Below are 25290 nucleotides of genomic sequence, written 5' to 3'. Positions count from 1 at the left end.
TCTGAGTTGTTGCAGAAGCATTAGGAGAGGTAAGTGGCTTACTTAATTCAGAACTGAGACATTATGGATAAAGCTATGCTGCTTTGTAGCATATTCACAGTAAGGGGCTTTAAGGATTGGATTATTGCCATCTGTAGCAATCCCTGATATGAAGAAGGAAAAAAAAAAAAAGAAGGATAAGAAAAATGGAGTTGGAATGTGCTGCTCTCTTGTTGTGGTGGTTGCTAATGAAATGCTGCTGTGACCTGGCCACTCCTGCTTCTGGAGTTGTAACTGGTCAAGACAGTCTGCTGAGGCTGGTGAGGCAGAACAGCAGCTGCATCATTTTCCTGAGGCAAGTTCAGCGCTGGTGAGTTAAGCAGAGAGGAGTGGGCCTTTCTCTAATTGCTAGTCCCTCAATATCTTGTGTATACAGAATCAGCACATGGCCACCTATTCCTTTGTGCAGGCTTTCAGGTTAGCAGCTTCTCTCTTTCCCTTCACTAGGGATGGTGCCATTCTCATTCTGTCTGCTTATCCAGGAGCTGGCAGGCTGGAGTGGAAGCAAGGGGAATATGGGTTAGGTGTCTCCCTTCCTTCTGAAATTGGTCTGTGCTTCCACTGCAATACAGATCCTGGTATTTCCACTTCTTGGCTAATTCCTACAGTTGTTTCTGGAAGTGGTGTTGCTGAGCACAGGAGGTAATGCTTGGAGTTGTAGGGGTGAGTAGCAGAGTGAATGTTTGTTCTGTCTTTGCACAGTCAGTGAATTTTGCAGTGTTCTGGATGCTAGCTAGAAAATAACAACAGGACATTAAGTGTCAAGATGGCCATCTTAGTGTCATCATTGTGGGTTCTTAAAATTTTTTTCTGAATTGCTGTGGACTTCTGTATTTTATCTGGATGGCTTTCAGAGATTGGCAGCAATGACATGTACTTCCACATCCAAAGAAATTCAGGAATATTGCTGCATCACGTCTTTGCTGATTCTGCAATGCAGTAGCATTGGGCTGTGAGCCCAAATCATGGTGAAAAGATATAAAACTTCTGACCCAGAGGTAAGAAGAACCAAATGGACAAGACTTAGAGAAGAAGAGAGGTAATCACAGGGAAATGCAAATTTTAGATGAGGAGACAGAGCTTTTGTTCTTTTGGCCCAAGTCCTTAACGAGAGAGCTATAATTAGGCTAGAATTATCTTTATGGATTCAGTGCTGGCAAACTCAAAGTCAACTGCTGTTACAGTGGGGATACTGTAACACGCATTTATCAAACCAGGAGGCCTGTGGAAAAGAAATATATATGGACAGACAGATTCTTGCTAGCTGTTTCAGAGATGTTTATTTCTCCAGCCGCATGGCCGGAGCTCTGCCGAGGAACTGTTCCAGTCACGGGACCAAGGGTCCTTCTGCCCGCGCAGGGAACACAAACCAACCAATGGGAACGAGGCTGAGCAGGGGCAGGGAAGCCCCGTGTCTGTGCCCTCAGGGCCCCTCTCCCAGGGCTCCATGGCAGGGGAGGGACCCCAACAAACTGCCTCTTGATTAGCATGCAGCATCTTTGCGGTCTTTCACTCTTCAATCAAACCTCCCTTTCACTCTTTGTGCGGTGCCACAGTTTCAGGTCTGCACAGTACATGACCACTCAGGAAAACCTCTTTCCTGCTCATTCTTCAGTGATGTCATTCCTCATAGGTTGATTTGTCTTCATTTCTCTTGCAAATACTATGCTGGTTCTCCTGTAAGTATCTGCACAATATCCAGTGAGACAATTAGAGTCAGGTTAGTGCTTGGGATATTTTTGTAGTTTATGACTTTGGTTCAAATGTCATGATAGCCACAGAATTCATAAAGTTTTACATCAGCAAGAGAGGTCACATGTCATGTAACTTGGCCTTAGGGACAGCTTTCTCCCATGCAAACATGTCTTCTGAGAGCAGGGCTGGAAAAGCCAGGTAGTAAATTCTTGTGGCTTGGCACTGGCTTTAGGACATGTTGCTTTTAGGGGAAATAGGTGTTTTTAGCAAGGGTCAACATAGAATTTGATGCTTAATGTTTCAGTAAGCTAAAAATGTTTGCAACTACAGAGCTCCTTCTCTTTAGTAGGACTTGACATGTGGTATTTCATTTATTAGCTTCTGTGCCCTGAGAAGACTTTGGTTGCTTATTTGTTTTCTTAATGACGAGAAGGGCAAACATTGTATAACTTCTCAGGCAGCAGCAATTATGCAACTGATCCTGTTATCATGGAGCCAAAGTCCTTCCTAGTCCCTGAGCACCAGCTGCTTGTGTTCTGGTTGCTGCTTTTTCCTTTTCTTTCTTTCTCCCTGCCCCCTGCCCCCCCGATTTGTTTGTGAACAAGTTATTTTTTTTCCCATGTTGCTGTTTCCTTCTCTTTCCAATGCAGTTGAGACAGTGGTTTGTTTGGGTTCAATCTTCAATTTGCTATGCTGCAAAATCAAACTGCCCTTGTACATCATGGGAAGTGTGAAATGTATAGACAAATAAAATAGTTTGATACTTTATGGGTATATAAGAAAAGGCATTTGCTTGGATCTGAATGAAATATTGCAGGTGGCCTTTGTTGGAGTTAAGGTCAAAAGTTGCAAGTTCATGTTCTCATGATTTTAGAAACATGTAAATAACTGGTGTTCGTTTGGTTTGTTGGTTTTTTTCCCTTCCTTCAAAGAGTGGGCCTGAGAGAAATTTTAATTCTCTCCCCTGGCCCTGCCCTGGGATCACCACATAAAATATAGTACTCCTGTGTATAAGATGAGGTAGTTGTAAATCTCGTGCTTTTACAGCTAAGTGATCTCACTGCAGTATAATAAAGGCAGTTAATGTACTGTAAAAATGCTTGCCCTATTCACACTTCATTTTCAGTTCCCAGTTTTATGTCATGTCATTTCCATTTCGTGTTACATGGCTTCCTGTGAGTGTAAGTGACCAAGGCAGGCTGTTTTGATCCTTGATAAAACATTTGGAGATGGGAGAAGAGATGGTAGGCTTGTAATCTGCAGTGGTGTTCTCTGCTTACAGATGAACTGACTATACCGTCTACAAGTCCCAGCAGAGGATAAATAATAGTTGATCTGTGATACCACACTGTTTGCTGCACTGCTTGTTGCTGTGTCAAATGTGATCTGCATCAGTCATAAATAGGCTCTAGTGCTTAGTGTCCTATATTGGGAAATAAATTGGGGTTAATGGTTTAAGGTCCTTATTTAGTTTGTAAGTCTTATGCTAAAGAAGTTATATGGAGTGCAAAGGTTGTATTTTCTTGCTCACAGTGTCTGTACTGTAGATTGGGTATTTGGAGAGGTGGCAAGGTGCTGTCATTTGTAGGAAATTGGGGTCCTTTCTTCTGGGCTATTTTTGTTGGAATTTCTTTTCCTTCAGTGGCAGATTGCCCCATCTGCTTTTGGCAGACCAGGCGCACAGAAGATATTCTATTTTGCAACCAAAAGACTGGATGTATAGCATGTATACTTCAGTCTTGTCTACTCATAGCTTGCCCCTCCAATTTCTCTTGACAGAGACATTGAGTTCTGACTTGGAAGAGACTGTATGCTTTAGCCACACTTATCATAGGGTTACTTGATTATTTCCATTGTTAGTGAAGGTTCTGCTAGAATTCTTACCTCAGCCCTGCAGTTCTGTAAATTCCAGAATGTTGTACTTTATCAGAACACCTGGTACTGGAGAAACCTAGAAAGTAATGATGAGAAGGGAAGGATTGTAAAGATTTTTCTGGAAAAATACATAAAACCAAGAAAACCCAACTTGATATCATGGCTAATTCTTTGTCAGCATGATGGTGGGAATGCCCTGGTCTAATGCAGAGTTCACAAAAACAGTGCTTTTGTAAGGTAGAAAACTTGATTGGGAATTTTGAAATTGCTTTTCACATCTTATTGAAATATTCTGTGGTCCTAATAGCAGTGTGTTCTTGGAGTATTTGTTGTTTGCCTCCATGTCTCTGCTTTATATATGTAGTTTTTCCAATTGTTTCATCAAGGTTTTAAGTGATAGGATCCTTGAGAAGCATTTAACCACTGTTCAACTGTATCAATGAATATGTGCATAAATTAGTGTGTGATTGGATGACAAGGTCTGGTGTAGACTGGTAACTTAAAAGACTCTTTTTCTTACTATTGTTTTCAAAAATAGTCAGCAGTTGAGTTAGAAATCTTAGGAGGAAGATGTTTCTTTGCTACTTGGGAGAAGAGATTTTTTTGTTTGTTCTTGTTTTTAAATCTGGTGGTTTCTTTTCCAAGTTGCCATTGCCTAAATCTCCCCTTAGTGCAGTGTTGAGTTTGGTTACTGGAGAGTTTATATTATGTTGAAGGCAATGGGAAATGATAATTCTACACATGCTTCTAGTGGAATGCAGGTGAGGGTTGGTACCAATTTACAACAGTGTTAGGAGCACACTGGAAATGAACGGCAGCTCAAGTTCAGTAATATTCTTGAAGACTTTCTTTTTCAGTCTCTACTGTCCTATTAAGTGCTGTTTGGATTTTTAATTAACTACTTAAGGATGTATTCATGAAATGTTAATTCTGTTAAAAGAGATTTCTGACTAATCAGTCCATTGTACCTTTACTCTTACAAGAGGTAAATCTCAATTGTGTTACCTGGTAAGGAGAGATATGAGAAGAATTTTCATCAAGAGTAGTACTTGATCACACTATTTAAAGACTGTTTGCACTTCGAATCTATATCCAGAAGAGAACTGAGGTGGTAGCTTTTCACTGCAAATACAGCAAAATATTATTGCCCGAATTGGTCTCTCTAAAGAAACTAACTCCAAGTTGCCATCTCCTGAAAGACTTTGGTTGCAATATGAAAATCGGTCTTATTTGGACATTGAAAAGCATGAAAATCTAGTATCTTATCATGGTTAAGCTTTTTTTTTCTAAAGAAGAGGTGATGCCCTTATAAACTAGGAAGGTCATGACATCAATAAACGTAATGATTTGTCTTATACTAGGGAAGTATATATGGCGTTTCCTGGTTCTGTGATACCCTTTTTCATCTCTATTTCACCAAATCTCGGTTTTTAAATGTGTTTATTTTGGCACCTTGCAGTGTTCAGCAGTGCTCCTCATTTTGTCAGAGCAAACCTAAATATTTCTGATTATGTAATGAAAAACTCAATTCCTTCAAGATAACACCATGTGAACTTTGGTTTGTTTTTCAGTGATGTGGACAGCAAGCCAAACGTGACGTGTTTTTGCAGAATGGCTAGGAATCTACAGTCATCAAATTATGGTTACCTGGTGTCACTAATGGTATTTTTCAGAGTAACTGTAAAGGCACTTCCTCTCCCCTGGAAAAATATATCCAAACACAAATAAACAACAGTTTAAATAGTGTTAACAGGCAGCTTTTATACCTCATCAGTTCTTAGCTTTTTTTTTACTTCATGTTCACTTATTTCTCATGTAGCAGATTGGTAATGAAATTTTATTATTGGCTTGGGGGGTTTGTTTCTCTTTTTCTCCATTATGCACATTTTTTTTACACTTCGCTATGGCATACACAGTTTTAGCCAGAATCATGCTTTTCTGGTTAACTTTGATAATTCTAGTGCAGAATTTTCAAATAGTTTTAACTTTCCAATAGGAAAAATAATTATGACCGACTTAGATTGTGTTTAGTATAAGTAGTAGGATTTCTTCATTTGGGAAATACTCCAGGCAGGCAGTAGAGGAAAAAAATTGTAGAAGAATGATATTGTTGGTAGTTCACAGGCAAAGGAAGAATAAGTTCTTCAAGTTATATTTGCGGCAAGTTGAGTTAGAATGTGTTAAGAGCAAGGAAGGATCAAGATGGATCATCAAGTAGCAGTTAGATTCCTCTTCCTAAATGTTGTCCACTTTCCCTTCTTCAGCAAAAAGCCCAAAATCAAGCCAAACCACCTGCCCCCAAAAATGAGTAAGACAAAGATCCAGATGGAAACAAAAACTTCATGCATACACAAACTCAGTAACTGCAAATCTGTTAGAAGTATTTACTTATGAAGATATGATTCTGTGCCTGTGTAACAGGGAGAGCTGGATAACTGTGGAAAACGAGTTAAATTTCTGATCTGTTGATCTTTTCTCTTAAGAGGTTTCTTCATGATTGGTCATGCAGATCACGCAAATATTGAGGTTACTGGATGACTGAAGAGACATTGTAATTTCATATTGGCAAGTGACACTTCCTTTAGTCATTCAGTGTCTTTAACTTTTTTTTTCCCCCTGTGTGTATTAAGACTTAGTCATTGAAAATGGTCTGGATATGAAATTTGCATCCATGTGTTTTTACAGATTTTGCTCTGAACATTCACCCATGTTTTTTTATGTAAAGACATCATGTCTTGGCAGGAAGCTTTTTGTGTGGAATACATGCTTGGACAGAAAGAAAACATGGAAAACTAAATCTGTTATATCTGCATTCTTACACTTTCAGCTTCTTAAGATTGCTAGGTGATATATCAAGTTATACTGTTAATTGGAGGATAAAAATGGGTATTACTTACCCATCTAATCTAAGTTAATAATGATCAGGAGTGGTATTATGAGATCTTTGTTGGCCTGTGATCTCCCTCAGATCCAACATCTCAGAAGAAAAGGAAAAAGAAATGGATGAGTTGAGGAATGAAGGGATGGTCTAGAGAGACACTTTTGAAAAACAGACTGGCTTGTTTCAAGTAGTGAGTCCTGCTTTCTGAAGGAACAGAAAGAAGTACATGGTCATAATTTTTGCAGATGTTTTTAAGAGTGACTTCATTTAGACACTTTTTTCTTGCAGGACTTGTTCTGCAGTACCTTAGTTTCTCTTTGGTTCAAGAAAAAGAAAAGTCAGTTAGCTTAGCTTTTTAAGTACCAGTGATGAGCTGCATGGGGAGGTCTGACCCCCATTTGTGGGGAGGTGTCTGTTCAACTTGGGGGTCACTAAATGAAAAGGTGACTTTTTACTTTGGGCACTCTTTGATTTCACATTGCAGACTGAAACAGTTATTGGGATATTCAGTATCATTTTAGTCTGCTGATGTTTGTTGGGATTTTTAGAAATTTTATTTCTAACACTGTGTTAGCTGGGCAAGACAGGAAATGTTTGATTCAAAATGAGATCCCTGGCAGCTGCCAAGAAGGCAGAATCCAAAGATGTGAGGACTTTGCAGGCAGTCTGCAGAACAAGCTCTCCCAGGAACACAGTAAATGATCTTGGATGATATTCAGAATATCTGTCTTCTCTCAGGATGGTGTCCATAGTTCAGTGGATTTCTCTGTTTCCATGCAGTTACTAGAATAAGGCGTCATCTCATTTGCTATCACATGCTGGTAAACTGTGCAGTAATGTTGGCATTTGTGGAAATTGTTGTCCTAATGTTCCTTTTCTAACATGCCTTGTTACTTCATTTAAGTTAGAAATTAGACCTGGAGAGAGCTGTCCAAATATATACCAGCCTTGCAAACTTGCAGAGTACGAAGAACTGGTTATGGGTGGCAGTTCAAGGAGCTGACTAAAAAGACTCTTCAGTGAGATGAGAACCAGAGTTCTGCAGCACTCTGCTGAGACATGAAGGCTGGCAAATTGTGGTGACATGACTAGCACCACAATAGCTACAAAACATTTTATAGCTGGACATGGGCCTTGGAAACAGAATCTGGGAGCTTAAGATTCATGGTGTAGTGTGTGATAGAATAAATAAATCTTTATTATTAGGATTTATGTATATCATCAACTTTGACTTGTTCAGTTGCAATGTTGAACATAATCTTTAGGCGATTCATAAACATTTAAATACATACTGATTTGTTCTTTTGGTGGACAGGCTACTTACAGCCTTAACTCTATCTGAGCTGGCCAAATTCCCTGTCAAAGAGACATGACCGACAGACCTTCTCAGAACGGTAACATTTAATTTACAGCAAGGAAACAATTTATTGAAATACATGCCCTTCAAGGCTTGGAGTTGAAGGTCACTGACCCGAAAAGAGTTCTTGTAGAACAGAAATAGCTACCTGGAAACCCAGAAATGGAAGCTCTGCTGCAAATCTGTTTCTTCTGATCCCTGGATATACCTGGACACCAGCTGTGCAGTGCACAGCCTGGGAACTGTGTGCTGAGCCCAGGGCAGTCCACTGGTGGGAAGTGTGTGCAGCCTGGCTGGCCAATTAACTGGAAGTCGGCTTCCTCTCTGCCAGCTGCCCTAATTTTCCTTTCTCTCAACACACACTGAGCAAGTGGCCCAGTGCTGTGCATGCTGTGAGTGGCTCAGTGCTGTGTTTGAAGGTGAGGGCACCGTTGAGGTGCATGTAGGCTAAAGCTGCTCTCCAGGAAGCACAGCTACATCTCCTTTACTCTGGGACAATTTCTCCATGTTGCAGAGGAGAAAAGTAGAGATTCACAGATGCAAGAATTAACTTGATGCAAGACAGCTCTTGCGTTTATGAAAATGTTACCTGGAGTACAGCACCATGCAAATGGTTGTGCTCCTGTCAAAGGCAGCTCACCAGGACAGCTGCTTTTGGGTAGTACCCTAGTGTCGACAAAATGTTGCCATGCCAAGATTCTCTGTGATCCTTGTTAAGGAAGGGCTGTTAGCACAGGCCAAAATGTTGCCCCTCTCCAGCACTGCAGGTGCTGGAGAAAAACTTGTCACAGGACTCGTGTGCTGGGCTGGCTGACTGGTGGATCTCTGGAGGAACCTGCTTGGAACTTGTAGGGCTGGATGTGAGTCAAATACAAAAGACGCTGCTAGTCAGGAGATCTGTATGCTTGGGGAGGGCCTGTCCTCTGCCCCGCATTTTCTATAGTCTGTCTGCTTTCTGTTCTTTTCCTCCTGTTTTTCATGTGCTGCAGACTTAATGACTGGTTTTCTGGCGTCCAAGTAGATGCCTGGAGAAAAAGTTATGTCCACTGGTGAAAGGTTACCTTCCCTTTTGTAAAGTGTCAGGATAGGTAGGAGGCTGAAGGCTGCAGAGTGAAAAGAATCCATGCAGTTGGGAGGTTTGGGAAAGCAGGGCAGCAAGTCAGCTGACTTTGCATGTTAAATGTTGGAATTGAACTCTGGGATTAAGACGAGCTCTGTACATGACAGTGGGGAAGAGAACCTCTCAAGGTCTCTCAGGCTGGGAGAAACCTTGGCAGGCCTGTAGTCCAACCTCCTGCTCACAGCTGGACCGGCTCTGAGATGGGACCAAGTTGTACTGGGCTTGATTCTGTCGTGTCTTGCAAATCTCGAAGTCTGGAGACAGCACAGCTTCTCTGGGCCCTACTCTGGTGCCTCTGTCATCAGTAGGGGAATGAAGCTTCTCTTTATGCGCAGTCTGAACCTCTCTTGTATCAATTTATATCTGTTGTCCCTTGTCCTCCCACCATGCAGTGCTGTGAAAAGCCTGGCTTCGTCTTTGGTTTGCCAATAGCCTGTGGCACCTTTTAATATAGGTCAGCCTTCAGTCCTTGTTAGGAAATTGTAACTTTGTGATTAATTAATGTAAATAAAAATGAATATGAGCTTGGAAGTAATGGCAGGGATAACATAGTGGTATATTGATTACATTATGCAATATAACATCAGTGAGTGTAGCTATATTGAGCAAGCTAGCATGTAGACACTAATTGAGAGGGGAAAAAAAATCTTTATTTACTTTTGAGTGTAGTGTTTGCAACAACTTACACACTTCTCTTTGTAAAAGAAACAAATAGCCATGCCCCATCAGTGAGGGAATTGAACATAGTATTTAAAATAGTATTGCAAGCCTTCAAATACCAAGGTAGCTGGTTTGTTCTTAGGAATGCCAGAGCATCTGTCCTCCAGGCAGGTATTTGACTTCTGGATTTCAGAATTGTAGATACCAGTGATTTAGATAATCAGGGTTTGTCTCTGTATCCAGAGGGTTTTATTCATCCTGTGGAAAACTAAAGAGCTAGCCAGGCATTAGCTTCCTGAAATAAAGAGAGAACCCCTCTCTATTCTGGTCTTTGTTTCCCATTGATGAAGCAAAATGTTGTGTGCGTTCATGTAGGTTTTATTCTTTCATAAATAAAAAAATAGCTTGTATAAAACATACTCCCACTATTTCAGTGTGTACTTGACTGATCTGATTAAGGGCCCTGTCCTCTGATATCTGATCAGCTTAAAAAGTATTTCTGTGGTCACTAATCTGTATTTCAGAAGAGATGACCGCTGCAGAAATTTTGACTATCTTTATCTTCTTGGAGATGCACAGGGATAAGATGAGAGGCACTGGACACAAGCAGCACAAGGCCAGTTACAAGGAGGGTAGAAATTTGTACCGTGAAGGTTAAAGGCACAGTTGGTTTCTCAAAGGGACAATGAGATTTCTACACTCAGAGATGCTCAGAGCTCACCTGAGCAACTGATTTAAGCTGCCCCTGGCCTGAGCAGAGGTTGGGCCACACTGAGTTTCACAGTAATCTTCCATCCTGTATCATTCTGTACTTATGTGCAAACAACATCCAGTATTTCATTGACAGAAATCGTAGTGCTGTACCAGTAAGACACAGTTACTTAATTTGAAAACCTCTATGTAAAAAAGACGGTGCTTCTTATCAAGCAATATAATTAATGAAATTTTGTGTCACAGGTGACCTGCAAATCAGTTCAGCATGTCTATGTAGGGAGCATCTGGAGTTTAGCACTGAAACATTGTGATTTATTTCTACAAGAAGCGCTTTTCTTTGCTGTTAAGAGCAGAAGACTGTTTATGGGTGACCAAATTAATGCATCCTTGGCAAAGATTTTTGTAAATTGTGGATTGGGTAGGGTAGGTGAGAGCATTCTGAAGACAACTTGAAATAAATTTTACTAATCTATTTAAATGTACGTGGTTTTGATGGTTCATTTAGAGAGGGAATTAGCATTTATTTCCATTTGGAGCATCAGCTTATAGTAGTAGATATTATCAAAGCATGCAAATTTAATTAGGGAGTAATTAAAAGGTGAAGTAACATGAAGCGTGTATGACAATTTTCTTATTCCTTTTTCAGACTAATTTTGGCTTTGACTTAACACAAATGCAGTTTATGGAGCATTTCTTCTTTCCAGTGGCCTAGAAATCAGGTGTTGCATTAAGTCTTCCTGACTTCCAAATGACTGCAGTTACACTGAAGCAAGATTTGGGCTGTCCAACAGAGCTTGCCTGCAGTGAATGAAATTGGATTCATTTCCTTGACTTTCATTGTGTTGCTTTAAAAAAGCTTAAGTTGTTGGTGTTAAACTTTCCTTGTTTTTAAATTGTACCCAGTGCGAGATTGTTGAAGTTCTTGTTTTGCGTTCTGCCTCTCTGTGTAGAGGATGCTTCTGGAGGAGAGGTGAATGCAGCTGCAGTTCAAGCAGGTTGATGTCTCCTTGTATTATACCTGGTTGGCCATTCACATCTACATCATGAGGCTTTGCAGTATTGAGAAGAGCCTGGCTGAAAGGCAAGACTAGAATTTTTTAGGGTAAGGAGGAGCTGTTTGAAAGACATAGAGTGCATGGTGCCCAAGAGATCTAGCAAGGGTTTCTGTTGTTTGTGTTTAGCTCTTGGACGACTTCAGTGAAGAGGAGCAACATTTAAGAGTTGTGTGTAGTAGGGTGGCTGTAGCAGTCTGTCATTAAGACTCCTTTTGTGAGGATTCTTCCCTTTGCTCTTGAGTGTGAAGGTGTTTTGAGGGTTGGCATGGAACATAGCATGGTGTTGCACAGAGTGGGGTATCTTCATTTTTTTTTCTCCCCAATTTATTTTTATCTATCTAAACATGATTAGTTGCTAGGATTATATATTCCCCCTCCACCTCCAGAAAGTTGTATTTAAGCTGTGGTGGTGTTTCCTTCGTGCCTGCTACTAGTATCATCTTTCTAGTGTTTCCAAGCTGTGTTACACTGAGTCTTAGGGACAGCAAGAACACCTTGTTACAGTGTTCAACCATGTTCTAAGTTGAAGATGGATGGAATAATAGTCGGTGAAAATTTTTAAGCAGTCTGTGGTGACAAATGACTGTAGGCTTAGGTGTGTCATTTTTGCTGTTTTCTATTGTGAACCTCGGGGGTTGATCTCTGAGAAGGTGAAGTGCATGCCTTACTGCCTTTCCTTCATCCTTCTTGAGCAGGAGGAGGTTAATGGAGATTTCTCTAGGAAGTATGTACTCATTTGGAAGTATGATGAGAATGCTGAGAGTTCGGTTTAGAAATAAAAAGCAAAAGAATCCAGGAATACTGGTGAGGAGAAGAAAGTGTCTAGGTGCTGGAGTTGTGAACTCTACTGGAAACAGATGTGGTACCTTTCTTTACTTCTTCCTGCATGCAGTTCTACAACTCTAGAGTTTGTTTTAGCAGAAGTAGTGAATAAGAAACAGTAATGGAGAAGAGTTTTTTGGAGGGAGCCAGAATCAGAAGGTTTTTACCTGTTTGAAGTTTTTGTTTGTTTGTTTTTTACAAATGGGGCTGACCCTTATGTTGGCTTTTAAGGTCTTGTCTTTGTCAGAGGGAAACATCTGGCTCTTTCATCCTGATCCTACTGTTAAAACAGCTGGAAGTACTTAGACAACATGTTGCCCACATTTGTATTCCTTCTCTCAGATTTTATGTACAGCAAAAATATTTTGTTGCCAAAGTTATTTCTCATCCGAGTAGGCAGTGTGGATTGAGATCCAGGCTCCTGCTGGCCTATGGTCCTGACCTCTCACCTCATCTGGCTAAAGACAGGCTTTGACATCACATCCCTTGCAGTGTGTCTGAAAGTGAACCAGGGAGGTAGAGAATGCATGCTAAGCACACATCTCCGCTAGAAAAGGCAGAAAATGTGCTTGGATCACATAATGTTTATGATCTCTTTGGTTTGTTTCCAGCACAGGCAGGATTTTATCTCTGTTGAATGTGGAGTAAGTGCTAGCGCTCAGCTACTGTAATTCCTTTCAACAACAGTTTATATGTAATGTCTTCCTTGACTTCTCTTTGATGTAACATGCAAGTGAGTTTTTTAACATGGCAAAACATGGAAGCAGGGAGGAAAATGGCTGGTTAGGTCTGAATAGGTTTCTGTTGAATACCTGTGCTGTATGTAGGCACAGAAGAAACCTTGTGCTCTTGTAGGGCTTTCATTTTTTAATATTCTGATGACACTAGTGTGGTATGCATGAAGTTGATAAACATAGTTTATCCACAGGGGAATACTTGGAAAATAAATAAGGGGAAAGGAGCTAAGATGGAAGTCTGCATAACGTTTGTATTTCTTTTTCAGAAATAAGATGTACATAAAAGCAAATTTTTATGGTGTTACTTGATCAGTTTTCTTCTTTGCAGGAACCAAGTGGTTTGTGATTGCTGAGATTTTGTTATTCAGCACTTTTTGTGTGATGTCTGGTGAGGGTAGCAGTCAAATTCTATTTGATTTTTTAAGCTCTAGAAAACAGTGAGTACTGAGATATTCAGGCAAAATAAAAAGACACCTAAAACACCTGGTTGAATACCTAGTGGGATGCAGGTCTGGAAATGTTTGTTACAGCAAGCAAATTATTTAAATGACAAGGACAAAGGATTAATGGCAGCTATGAGAAGTTATTCAAGTCATAAATTGTATTGTTAGAACTTGATTTAAACTTTTTAGTTTCGGTTCTGAAGAAGTATGTTTGGATAAGAAACAGTTCAAGTTCAGTTGACACTGAAACAAAAACATGTTTTTACAAAAAAACCAACTTATAATGCAAGAGTGCGTTTCTTATAAAATACGTGTTGACTCAATGGACTTTGCATTTTAAAAAACCAAAAAGCTTTTATTCATGTGACGGAGAAAATATTTTTAATTATCTTATGTAATTATACAGATTACCTAAATAAACTCTTCAAGAAATGCCTGTAGATTGGGACTTGAGCGAAAAAGAAAATGTCTGTTAAAATTGATGGTAACTGCTGTGAAGTGTCACGTAGGTTTTTATTGGTCATGCTCAAGCTGGCTGCCCTAATATTACATTTTGAGAAAATAGTTGCAAATGGCATGTTCCAACTCCTTGAGCCAAAGGAAAGCCCTTCAGTGCAGCAGGGGGCTTTATGTAAGCCATGGGTGGGGGTGTTTATGGTGGCTGAAAATTGTTGTCTGAATGACACTTGGATTCTGGAAAATAATAGACGTGGCTGCTGCCAGGGTTCAGTGGTGGGTCATGAAAACGAGGTGACGCAGAGCTCAGCGGTGCCGGCGTCGGCTGAATCAGACACCGCCTGTGCGTGCAGCGTTCTGGGGAGGAGAAATCACCACTGTGTTTGTTTTGCACTGCAAGTGGAACCACCGTAACTCCTTGTTGCATTTGTTACTTATGGTGTACTTTTTCATGAGGTAATTGCTACTTGAGGCACTTTTGAAGTGGTCAGGAGCAGACACTGGATACAGAATGGGCAGTTTGGTTCTTCGCTGAGACCTCCATTGTCTGTATTTAAAGATAAAAATCTATCATTTTGAACCTGAGAGGTGGTTGGCTATATAATGAAGTTCTTAATAGAGTGAAATGCAGTTGAAGATAGCTGAAACTGTAGTTCCCTATTTGTTTTAAAGTTTGTCCAGTAACTGTTACTATGACAAAATGACCATTTGTTTATTGTCTTAGTTTAAATATTTACTTGCTTCTGTAGAGATAAAATCAAAGTGCTCCCCTTAATTCTTGTGTTTCTGAGTTCCATGGTCCAATTTCTACAGTTTTATGTGTTGTGCACACAGGTAGTATTTGGTTCTGGCTGGTGGCTCCTTATTTTTCCCTGTGAACAGATGAAAGTGGAAGGAGAAGGTTTCATGGTCATGGAGGATGGAATTAGGACAGAAATTCTCTTTTAGTTGTTAATGCTGAACTCTTGCACTTGCCAGCAAGTTATTTAAGTTTTTAGAGCATAGAACAACATTGTAGCAAAATGTCTTATTGTTTTAAGCTCTGCAACACCTCTGTGAGCAAGATTTTCACATTAATGCCATCTCCCTTACAAAGCCTTTCAAAGGAACCTGATGCTGTACTGCTTTTTTTACCCAGGTTAATTTCCCCCCACTGAAATATTTTCTGCTCCTTTTAATGTACAAAATAATAAAACAATGAATGATATAAATTGTATTATAAAGTTTTTCCAGTTGCTCTAGGTATGCCTGTACTGTGTAGTGCTGTGGAGTATAGGAACACCTGTACTAATAGTGCCAAATGGGGCTGACTGGGAATCAGAGGTAAAATAATCAGAGGTCTGCCATCTTATGGCTAATTAACCGAGGTGCAGCATTTCACCTAGTTATTTGCCAGGTCCTACAGTGGCTGCTGCTGGGTTTACTGCCTCTACCACCTGCCTTGGGTTAGCTGGAGAACCTTGTTGTGATGGACTCATGGAGTCGTGCTGAAGTGAGCTCAGACTTGAGCACAAGCCTTGTTGGCTTGTGTGTGTGTCCGCTTGCAAATTCTAAGATGAATATTTTATAACTCTGAAAACAAGAGGCAGACAAACTGGGGGAGAGGCCAGGGAAAACTGAACGTTCAGTAGCTTCACAGTTGCTCAGCTGGGTTAGTGTCAATGTAGCTTAGTTCTTATTCCCTGCTGTAATGATGAGAAATCACTTGGTTCCTCAGAGGGATGCTCTGCTGATCACGGGCTGTCAGTGCATTAATTACTGGGCTTGCACTTTGTATTAACTCTTTAGCAGTTCATGTGCTCTCAGTGAGTATAATTTAATCAGAGAAATACTGCTGTGTGTCAGTTTGCTACAGTTCCTTTCCCCAGAGCTATTTAAAAGATTTCTTAGTTTGTGAAAGTCCAGTTGTCATAGGAATGACTCTTCTTTCATTTCAGAACAGCAGAGCTCTGTGACTTTATTGTCACATTTATATTCTAACCTTTTTCTCTTTTACCTAGTGAGAGAGCAACTTTGGTGTTGAAGAGAAATCTCGGAAAGGAATGGGCCCTGTTCTCTTGAAGCTGTTTGCCCTGATCCCAGGAATGCTGTAGAGGTTAGTGACGTGAATGCTGAAGAGCTTTTGTGGAAATTGCCTTTTGATTTGTAATTGGCACACTCTTCAATAAATTCTGTGTGAAGCAGTTCATTTGCCTGTCACAGAAAGGGAGTGAATTCAGGCACTGTCAGAACACAGTCAGCTTAAAATTGCTCTACCCAAACAAAATTTAGGATTCTGTTTATCTGTGTGGATGCTGTGGAAATACATTGCTGGGTGGTCACAGAAAGTTGTGTGGGTATGATGCATGTTTAGAGACAAGCTGTGTTAAACTTGGAGGTTTTAATCAATAGGTTAAAAAAAAAGGGTAAGAATGATCATAATGCATGAGACTGTAGTGCCTGATTCTTCTTTGAGTTTCTCAAGTCTCTCATTTTTGCTTTGAGAGAAGAATACTCCTGATCTTCAGTAGAATTGACAGGCTAGGAGGGGTCCATTCTGTATCCACACAGAGGTAATGTCATCTCTACTTCTGCCTCAAGTGACTTGTATTTCGGTGTTATATCCTAGTTTATTTGGGTTTGTACAAGCTGTATAGACTGCTTGCTGTGAATGTTTTTCCCCAGAGCCCTGTAGTCCTGCTACAAATATTATGGCCTGCAAGAGGCTTCCTTTTGCAACTAGAACGTTCAGTCTAGTTTACTTCCATGTTTTTTGGAAAGATTAACAAGGATTATGTAGATTTATCACCTAGTGGATTGCTTTTTAATTAATGACGTAAAAAAAGTTTGTATAACTATTAAATTCAGTAAGGTTTGGTTTTGCTGATGAAAAACAAATGTAGCAAGTAAAGTTTGATGAAGCAGTGGGAGGGGGAGAGGGAAGAAGTAGGCCTATTGAAGTGCTCCTAAAGCAAAGAGGTGAATTTCCATAGGAGCAGTTGAGTTAAACTCTATTAAATCTGTCTGGTTTACTGTAAAGGATTCTAATCTTTGTTAGCTTACTTCATTAGCATAGGTGTGTGTGGTGTGGCTACTGAGGAGTAATGTCCAAGCTTTGCTAGGACACCCTTTAACATACACGCCCTTTTGGAGCAAAAAGAAAAACAACCTAATGGAAGAAAGGCTGCAGCATGTCACAGACACAGAAAGTGAAGAGGTGACCCAGTGGGAAAAGACTTCATAGTACAGGGAAATGTTAGTTGGCATCGCTCTTTGAGGCATGGAGATCTCAAAAACTGCAAGTGTTGCCACTTGTTACCAAGAGCTTTAGTCACTGATGTATTCTCATCATCTTTATCTTGATTCATATAAAACTGAGAAGTGTAAAGTGTTCAAGGGGAGGTATCACTTCTAATTTAATAAAAGCATAGGGAAGACAAAAACCCCAAAGCACATCCTTCCATGTGAAATCCTGCACTCTTAACATCAATGCTTTCATTCTAGCTCTGTGCTGCTGCTTTTGTTTCCGATGTTTTATTCATTAACAAAAACCACAAACTTGTCCACAGGGGGGTCTGACAGAAATATACCTTTTTTTACCTTAATAGAAAATATCTAGCTCCCTTCAGCCTAGTGTGTTAAGATGGTTTTGAGACATACATATATATATGTATATATGTACATACACACACACACACACACACACTACTTTATGGAGAATAAAAGAAGATGAAAGGTTCACCTCCTCTCATGTTAGTCTCCCTCTTGACACTTAGTAAAAGCAGTTGGTTTCAAGCAGCCTGTTGAATGCAGTGTATTTTGTGAATCTTTGAAGATTGTCTTGTAAGAATCGTGATCTGCTATTCAGATACTTACGTAGAAAATAGTTCCTTGGCACTTCATGCATCCTGTTCTTCCAGTTCTGAGGACATGCAAGAACTGGCAGAGCTTAACAGCTTGGTTTTAGGGTTGTGGTTATATTCCTTTCAGACCTGAGCCTGCAATATTTGATTTGGTTGAGCTCTCCATGGGGCCATGTTGAGTTTCTCTCCAGCTGTGGCATGACTTACCTGCAGCTACATGGATAATAGTAAAAATTGTGATGCAGTTTATGAGCACATAGGAGATAATGAGATAAGGGAAGACAGCCAACCAACATGAATTTGCCAGGGAGAAAATTGTGTCAAACGGATTAGTTTGCTTCCTTGACAGATGAATTAGATTAGTGCATAAGGGAGGCAAGGGATAGAAGTGATACAAATAGAAATGTATAAGGTTTTGAAGGATGATGTTCTTTTGAGTGTAATATGTGCGGTATTTTGGTTTTTTTAAATGGGATCTTCCTTTAAATTACTATATTGCAGGAGCAAAATTTATTAAAAATGGTTCTGTGGAGCACTTAATAGGGATTCAGGATCACTTGGAAAGGCATTTGAAGTAGGCTTCTATACTAGCTTGTCATGGCTGGATTTGTCAATGACACCCATGATTTAGATTTTAGCACATGGAGTAGAGTTTACTTACGAGATGTGCAGGTGATGTCAGTTTGGGAGCAGACAGAATGGGCAGCTGAGTGTGTTGATATGAAGCTGTTTGTCACTGGGGTAAGCTAAGTGTGTGTGTTGGCTTGACCTGACTCACCCTGTGTTTATTTGTTATATCACAGGAGCTCTGTCAGTGTATATAACCTAATTATGCTGAGTTTACTGGGTTGGATGGCCTCGTCCAATGCTCACAGCACAGTTTGTGGTACTTTTCTATCCTTTAGAAAACTGCAGCATTGAAACCTAGAACTTGAGAGGAAGCATTTGTTTATTTGTAGCACTTTCTTTATTCTGCCACAGGGAGAAAATGTATGAGTAGGGAGGAGTGACCATATTTTTTAAGAGCTTTTATAGAATAAAATATAAAATATAGAAATAGTTGTTGTCTTGAGATGGTGTTGGGAGAAGTCTGACATACTGCTTTGTTTTAAATTCCCTGTGATAGAAAGGGGTATTTGTTTGCCATGCTTTTGCACACTCAGTGCTCTTCTCATAGTTGTCAGGTTATCATGAAAGATTCATTTTGTGGCTCCCTTAGAGCTAAACACCAATTTTTCACACTGGGTCAGTAATTTTTTGCTAGCAATAGATTAATGCCTGAAACTCCCTTTGACATGTTCCCATCTGTTGGTGATGCCATAGTTTCTTACGGATGTGAAGCATAGTGAGGCAAAAAAAAGTCTCTATTTAGGTTATCTCTGTGGGGATGCTGCTCTCTGTTTCTGTGATCCCTGCTGCTGTTTTCCTGACTTGTTGGGGTATGGCTTTCTCCTTGGTATCCTAGGAAATGTTTTTCTAGCAAAACTACAAATTAAGAAGGTGCACCTTAGCAGCCGAGAGTGGTGCACCAGTGCTGTAATTGGAATAACAAGAAGCTGTGAAAGTTTCATGCCCGATCTTCCATCCCAGGGAGAGGGGGGATATTGGAAGAGCCACTGCTGATAAGTGATAGCCTGTGAAAGGCAAGCCTTAGGCAGTCCCTTGGAAAGAGTTTTAAGTCCCATGAATTGAAACAAACTGGAGGCACAGTAAACCTAGTTTTAGAGCTTTCCCTTGTTTAATTTTTATTTCAAGAAGCTGCCTGGGAGAAATCTCAAAGGCACATTCTTGTAGATGCAGGAATAACTGCTCAAAGTGCTGGGAGATGAAACTGATGTGCAGCAATTTTTATAAGTGAGGAAATAGTAGTGCAGACAGGGGCTAGCACCTGCCTGTGTTGCAGTGAGAGTATATTAAAAGTACTGTTTGCTCTTCTTCTTTAGTGTTGCTGAAAGGTCACCTTAGGAGAAGACAGAGAAGTAAAATCAAATTAAAAAAAGAAATGAATGATAAAATTGTGAAGGAATATATGGATGTATAAGAGAAGAAGCCTTTGCTGTGATAGTATTGTTGCAATTAAATCCTAGTATTGAGCATTTATTTACCTAATTCTTTCATGTGCCTTTGTTTGTCAACATATTGCGGGGTTTCACTCTGTTTATTGCATTGTGTTTGTCTTAAAAATAAACAAGAGTAATTATCCTCATTCTGTGCGCTGCTTACTGTCAAAGCTGAAAAGGGACACAAAACCAGAGAAAAGGAGTAGCACTGAAAAAAACCTTGTTTTCTCTCCTTGGGGAGCAAGTTCTGTCCCCAGGTTCTTTGCATCCAGAAACAGCCAAACACAGTGCAGATTATCTAGATGAGCCCATACACTTTCACAGATGCACTGCAGAAGCCAGGACTTGCATTAAATAACTGCCCAGTGATTTCTGTAGCTGTAAATGACATTACAGTGCATTTGATAGACAATTACTGTCTTTTTTTTTGTTTTCTTCTTGATGTTTTTTCCTCCAGTAAGGAAGTCCATTTTCCTTAGTGTATTGTGTGTATGTGTAGGTGAATCCAAGGGAAAAACGTGAATAAACTCCATGTCAGTAGTTGTGCTTTTACTATGTGGTTGTTCAAGCTCTTTTCAGGGATAAATTTAGTTAAAAAGCAGTGTCCACTGTGGTCATTTGAGCATCATTCTGGGAGAATTCTTTTTAGAGAACTGCAGCTTCAATCCTAATTTGTTTTCTGTACTCTTGGTTTTTACTAGGAAAAGAGGCAAGTATAGTGGTGAGACATAACATGCAAGTTTGGATAACATAATGGATTTCTTTGGAAAATACTACCACTTCTGAATAGTTGTTATTATTGAAACAAAACACCTGGCAGTTCTAGACTGTATGGTGCTGTGCATGAAAGTAGCATTGCAAGCTAGAATAGTAAGCAGTGTTAAAAAAACCACAACAAAACAACAAACCCTGAAAAGCAAAAAAGTTAAGGAAGAAAATCCACATTGCATCTGGTCTAGGTTCTAGTAAGGAGTGTCTCTTGTCCTTTATTTTTTTCCGGAGAATAATTAGTTCTATTGTAACCAGAATTGAAACATACTTACTTTCCTGTGAGATAAGAGAAGCAGGAAAATGTCATCTTGCAAATTAATTTGTAAGCCATGATACATCATTCTCCTTTGCAGTGATTGTGCTGCCGACCAGATGTCTTTTTGCTCGAGCACACACTTTTTCATCTTGATCTGGCACTAGTGTGATTTTGATTTATTCTTTGTGAAGCAGCTGTATCAGTTACTGCGGCCTGTGGATGCAAGGAGGGATCCCTTCCCTTGGTGTCCCAGCCCACCGGGAGGGAGCAGCTGCTCCTCGCTCACAGCCACACCCACCTGGGCGCTGGTACAGTCGGGGCTGTCCGCGCAAAGCTCGGGAGAGCCGCCTGACTGCCACAGGGATGTTTACTAACCAAGGGCTAGCAGTGCCTTGGAGGCACAGGAGCTTGTCTCCTATCTCTAGTATCTTACAAGGGGAGGACTTGGAAACTAAGGTGCTTGCACTGAACTTCAAGAATTCAAGGTGGGATGAGACCTAAATGAATCCCAGCTACTCTTACTTTTTTGCGTGACACTTTCCCCCCCTAGACTAACATTTAATTCCACGACTAGCGCATGTGATATTGTACCGCTTGTTGTCAGACTTGCTGTTATAGGAAAAACTGTACCAAAGCTGAGATTGAGCAGAGATTTAGTCAAAATCTAGTAATATTTTTGAATAATGTGAATAATGTACCTGTGCATAATTTCCTGTGTTTAGGATGCTGGCTCTAGAGAAATAAGTCAAAAGTAGGTAGTTTACATTTATCATTCTGGCTAAGGAAGAAAATAATTGATTTTAGTTTGTCACATGGGTAGTTTTCAAAATACAGCTAATATGAGCCTTGAGTGCAGTGGTTGTGCTGTGAATCAACCTTGTTACCAAGTTATGTTACACATGTTCTAAGAAATCTAACAAAGTTGGAGAAAATAGCATTAAGGTAGTATTTTCCCTGTCTCTTGAGTGCTGTAGGCTTCATTTTTTTTCCTTTGAATAAGAGAAACTCACTTTTGGGGGCATTTCCAGCTGTCCTATTTAATCTTGTAGTACACTGCAAACTGGTGTCGAGAAATCATTTATTCACTGTGAAATATAGCTTTTATTTTGGTACTATTGCCAAGCAGGGCTAGAACATGAGTAATGAAGAGACAAACAAAAATAGTTTTGAAAGTAATTACAGTAAATAGTAAATATACCAACCCCTTCATTGGCAATCAAAAATAAGCAAAATAAATATGGATTTTCTAAAATGTTGCCTCTTCGCCCCTTTATGAAAGACACCAACTTTAATATACAAGAGTGTCTACACCCACTTCGGTCATTTAATAAGTGTGCCATTGAAGAAAATTTTCACTGGAGAACTGCAAGAATGCATTCACTTGAGTAATTAATATTGCTTTAAAAGTCTGCATTTCTAGTCTGCTTTGTAGGTTTGTGTTTTTTCTTGTTAAGTGTTTATTTTATGGGGAGTGTTTTGTCTTTCCTTTCCCCTCTTTTATTTTTTCCTATTAAATCCTTTATCTGACACATTCACTGCTGGGGATGGAAACCTTGCAGCTCTGATGGGCTACTTCTAAACCCAAACAGCTCTGTCCTGCCTTGGATCTGTCCCAGGTTTTCTCTGCAGGATAGACTATACCCAGTGTTCTGGGAGCAGCAGTCTTTTGTGTTACCGGGGAGCTAGAGCTGTTTTCTGTAAGGAAAGATTCACAATCTGCTATTTTGTCTTTACTCTTTGCTCCATCTGAGGCTCCTGGGAGGTGTTTCCATGTGCAGTCTGGTGGAGCTGTATCCAAAACCAGGCTGGGAGCCCAAGAGGTAATCTAGCTCTGCCTGCAATTCTCAGGTGTTTGAAGCCTGAAGATGAGACTGAGAGGGGTTGAGTTGCTTTTATCTGAAATTTGTTACTGTCATCCCCAGAGGATCTTCTGCCACCCAACAGAGAGGGGTTAGGGGAAGGAGAAGCAGAAGAGAGGGAAGGTGGGGAGAAAAGACAGTACTTTTCTCCCATTGTTACAATACTTGCTTAGTTACACAAAACATAGGAATCTTTACTGATTTTCCCAGTGGTGTTGCCTCTTAAGAGGAGCAACTGCGGGAAGTGGGGTTGCTTAGCCTTGGGAAAAAGAGGCTTGGGGAGGACCTTATTGCTCTCTGCAACTACCTGAAAGGAGGTGCTAGTGAGGTACAGGTCAGTCTCTTGTCCCAGGTAAGAAGTAACAGGATGAGAGGAAATCACAGAATTGCTGGGCTTGAAAGGCACCTCTGGAGATCATCCAATCCAACCCCCCTGCCAAGGCAGGGTGGCCAAGAGCAAGTGGCACAGGAACATGTCCAGGTGGGGTTGGAATGTCTCCAGAGAGGAGAGTCCACAACCTCCCTGGGCAGCTGTTCCAGGGCTCTGCCACCCTCAGTGTAAAGTTCTTCCTCTTGTTGAGGTGGAACTTCTTGTGTTTTAGCTTATGGCCATTGCTCCTCATCCTGTCACTGAGCACTGCCAAAGAGAGTCTGGCACCATCCTCTGGGCACCCACGTTTGTGATATTTATGTGCATTAATGAGATCCCCTTCAGTCTTCTCTTCTCCAGATGGAACAGGCCCAGCTTTTGCAGACCCTCCTCATGAGAGAGGTGATCCAGACCCCTCATCATTTTTGTGTCCCTCCACTGGACCCTCTCCAGTAGCTTCTTGTCTTTCTTGTCCTAAGGAGCGCAGAACTGAACACAGCACTCCGGATGTGGCCTCACTAGGGCTGAGTAGAGGGGCAGGATCACCTCCCCCAAGCTGCTGGATGCACCCCAGGATCCCATTGGCCCCAGCCATCAAATGGCCTCAAGTTGTGTCAGGGAAGGTTTCGATTGGGTATTAGGAAAAAGTTCTTCGCAGGAGTGGAAGAGGCTGCCCAGAGAGGAGGCTGCTCCAGTCACTGTCCCTGGAGGTATTTAAAAGATGTGTAGATTGGGAACATGGTTCAGTGGAGGACTTGGCAGTGCTGGGTTAGAGGTTGGACTTGATGATCTTAAGGGTCTTTTCAAGCCTCAGTGGTCCTTTGGTTCTGTGCCTGTATGATGTGCAGAACTTGATTCTGGTGGAGCTCAGTGGATGTCTTTGGACCATCCTAGTTTCAGGCAGTAGAGACATGTATGCAAGAATTTCTGCTGCTTTTCCACTCATCTCTGGACTGAATTGCTAATTATAAGGTCTTGGGCTGTTTTATTTTGTTTTGCACTTAGGAATACTTTGAACATGCAGGTTAAAACATTGGGATTATTCACCCTTATTTACTTTCTATTGCTTTGGGAATAAACAAGCATTTGTGCCGAGGGTTTAATGCTGATTTAAATGCAGATATGCTGCTGTTTTTGTTGCAATCTTTCTGCCTCAATGGTGGCAGAGAGAGGAATTTTATTACATCAGACAAACGTGCTGGTAGGATAATTTTGTTGTTTTTCTTATCTGTGTTGTTAGAAACAAGGGCGGCTCTATGGAGACAAGTTTCACAGGTAATGGGCTTCTACTTACTGTCCCTTCATATGCAAATTTCCTAAAGGCAGAAGAAATGTTTTCTTTTGGGTGCATAAATGGCTGGTTTACATGGCTGGAGGAAGTTCAGGCTTTAGATTGCTGTTGGGAAGAAAACCCACTACCACCAGCACCACAAATGGGGGCCTGCTTTGCGTAATACTGTGTTCCTGTTAAAAAAATACGGTGGCTTTTTTAGCTAAATATGATCACTATTGTTGTTACCAAGCATGTCCTGTTTGGGGCTCCTTTGCTTCCTGCATGGCCTTACTATGAGGATGTACAGGCTCTCTCTTGTTCCAGTTTCGCTGGTTTTCTTCCCCATCTTCTCCACCACACCCTCCCACTCTCCATTACTTGGAAAGGTGAGTAGACCAAAGCACTCTTCCCCATTCATGGTGGTGGCTCATTGTTTCATTATTGATTCGGATGCAATAACTTTCCTCAGAAGGCTTTTTTGCTTTGCTTGTTTACTTCGAATGCAAGAGCCACTCTCCAGAACAGTGTTTTTATTCCTATGTATTTGTTGATGTCTGCATGCCAACCAAGCACATGCTTGTCTCTTCAGATCCCAGATTATTTTGCCTTTTTGTTTGTTTTTCTGTGTGTGTGTCCCCCCCCCTCCCCCCCCTCCCCCTCCTCCTTCCCTCTCGGTCCTCTCGCCCCTTTTCTGTTTTTCAGGGGCTTCTTAGCAGAATTTTCTCTCCTGAATTGCATGTTTTAGTCATTGCCATGCAGTTCAGGTCGTCAAGCAAAATTTCAGTTCTGCTCTATTCCCTATGTGCTGTAACTAGTATTCTGCTTGTCCAGTTAATGCAAATCAGTTTATTTAGGCCTTTTGAAAACAAAACAAAAACTAAACAAGAAAACCAGCATTCAAAGATGCTCAAGATATTTTACCACGGAACACATCAAGAATTCAATTAGAATTTGCTCTCCAAGAATATTGAGGAAGCAAATAGTCTGCTCTGTTTTGGTTTGAGT

The 25290-nt window shown here is 40.7% G+C and overlaps 1 protein-coding gene across 9 annotated transcripts in view; it reads left to right on the top strand.

Annotated features, from left to right (window-relative positions):
• The window catches only part of WDFY3 (WD repeat and FYVE domain containing 3), a 152655-nt gene that overhangs the window by 15493 nt on the left and 111872 nt on the right, over positions 1–25290 (top strand). For 7 of the 9 annotated variants that reach the window (XM_048304676.1, XM_048304677.1, XM_048304681.1 and 4 more), the window contains one exon: positions 15855–15949. The exons of the other annotated variants lie outside the window; for them this stretch is intronic. The gene's annotated coding sequence lies outside the window, so the exon portion shown is untranslated. Of the gene's footprint in view, positions 1–15854; positions 15950–25290 lie in introns of those variants that run through there. 9 annotated transcript variants of the gene reach the window in all.

This window comes from Corvus hawaiiensis, chromosome 5 (genome assembly GCF_020740725.1).
Source record: "Corvus hawaiiensis isolate bCorHaw1 chromosome 5, bCorHaw1.pri.cur, whole genome shotgun sequence".
Taxonomy (NCBI): Eukaryota; Metazoa; Chordata; class Aves; order Passeriformes; family Corvidae; genus Corvus; species Corvus hawaiiensis.
This window is presented reverse-complemented; position numbering and strand designations above follow the sequence as displayed.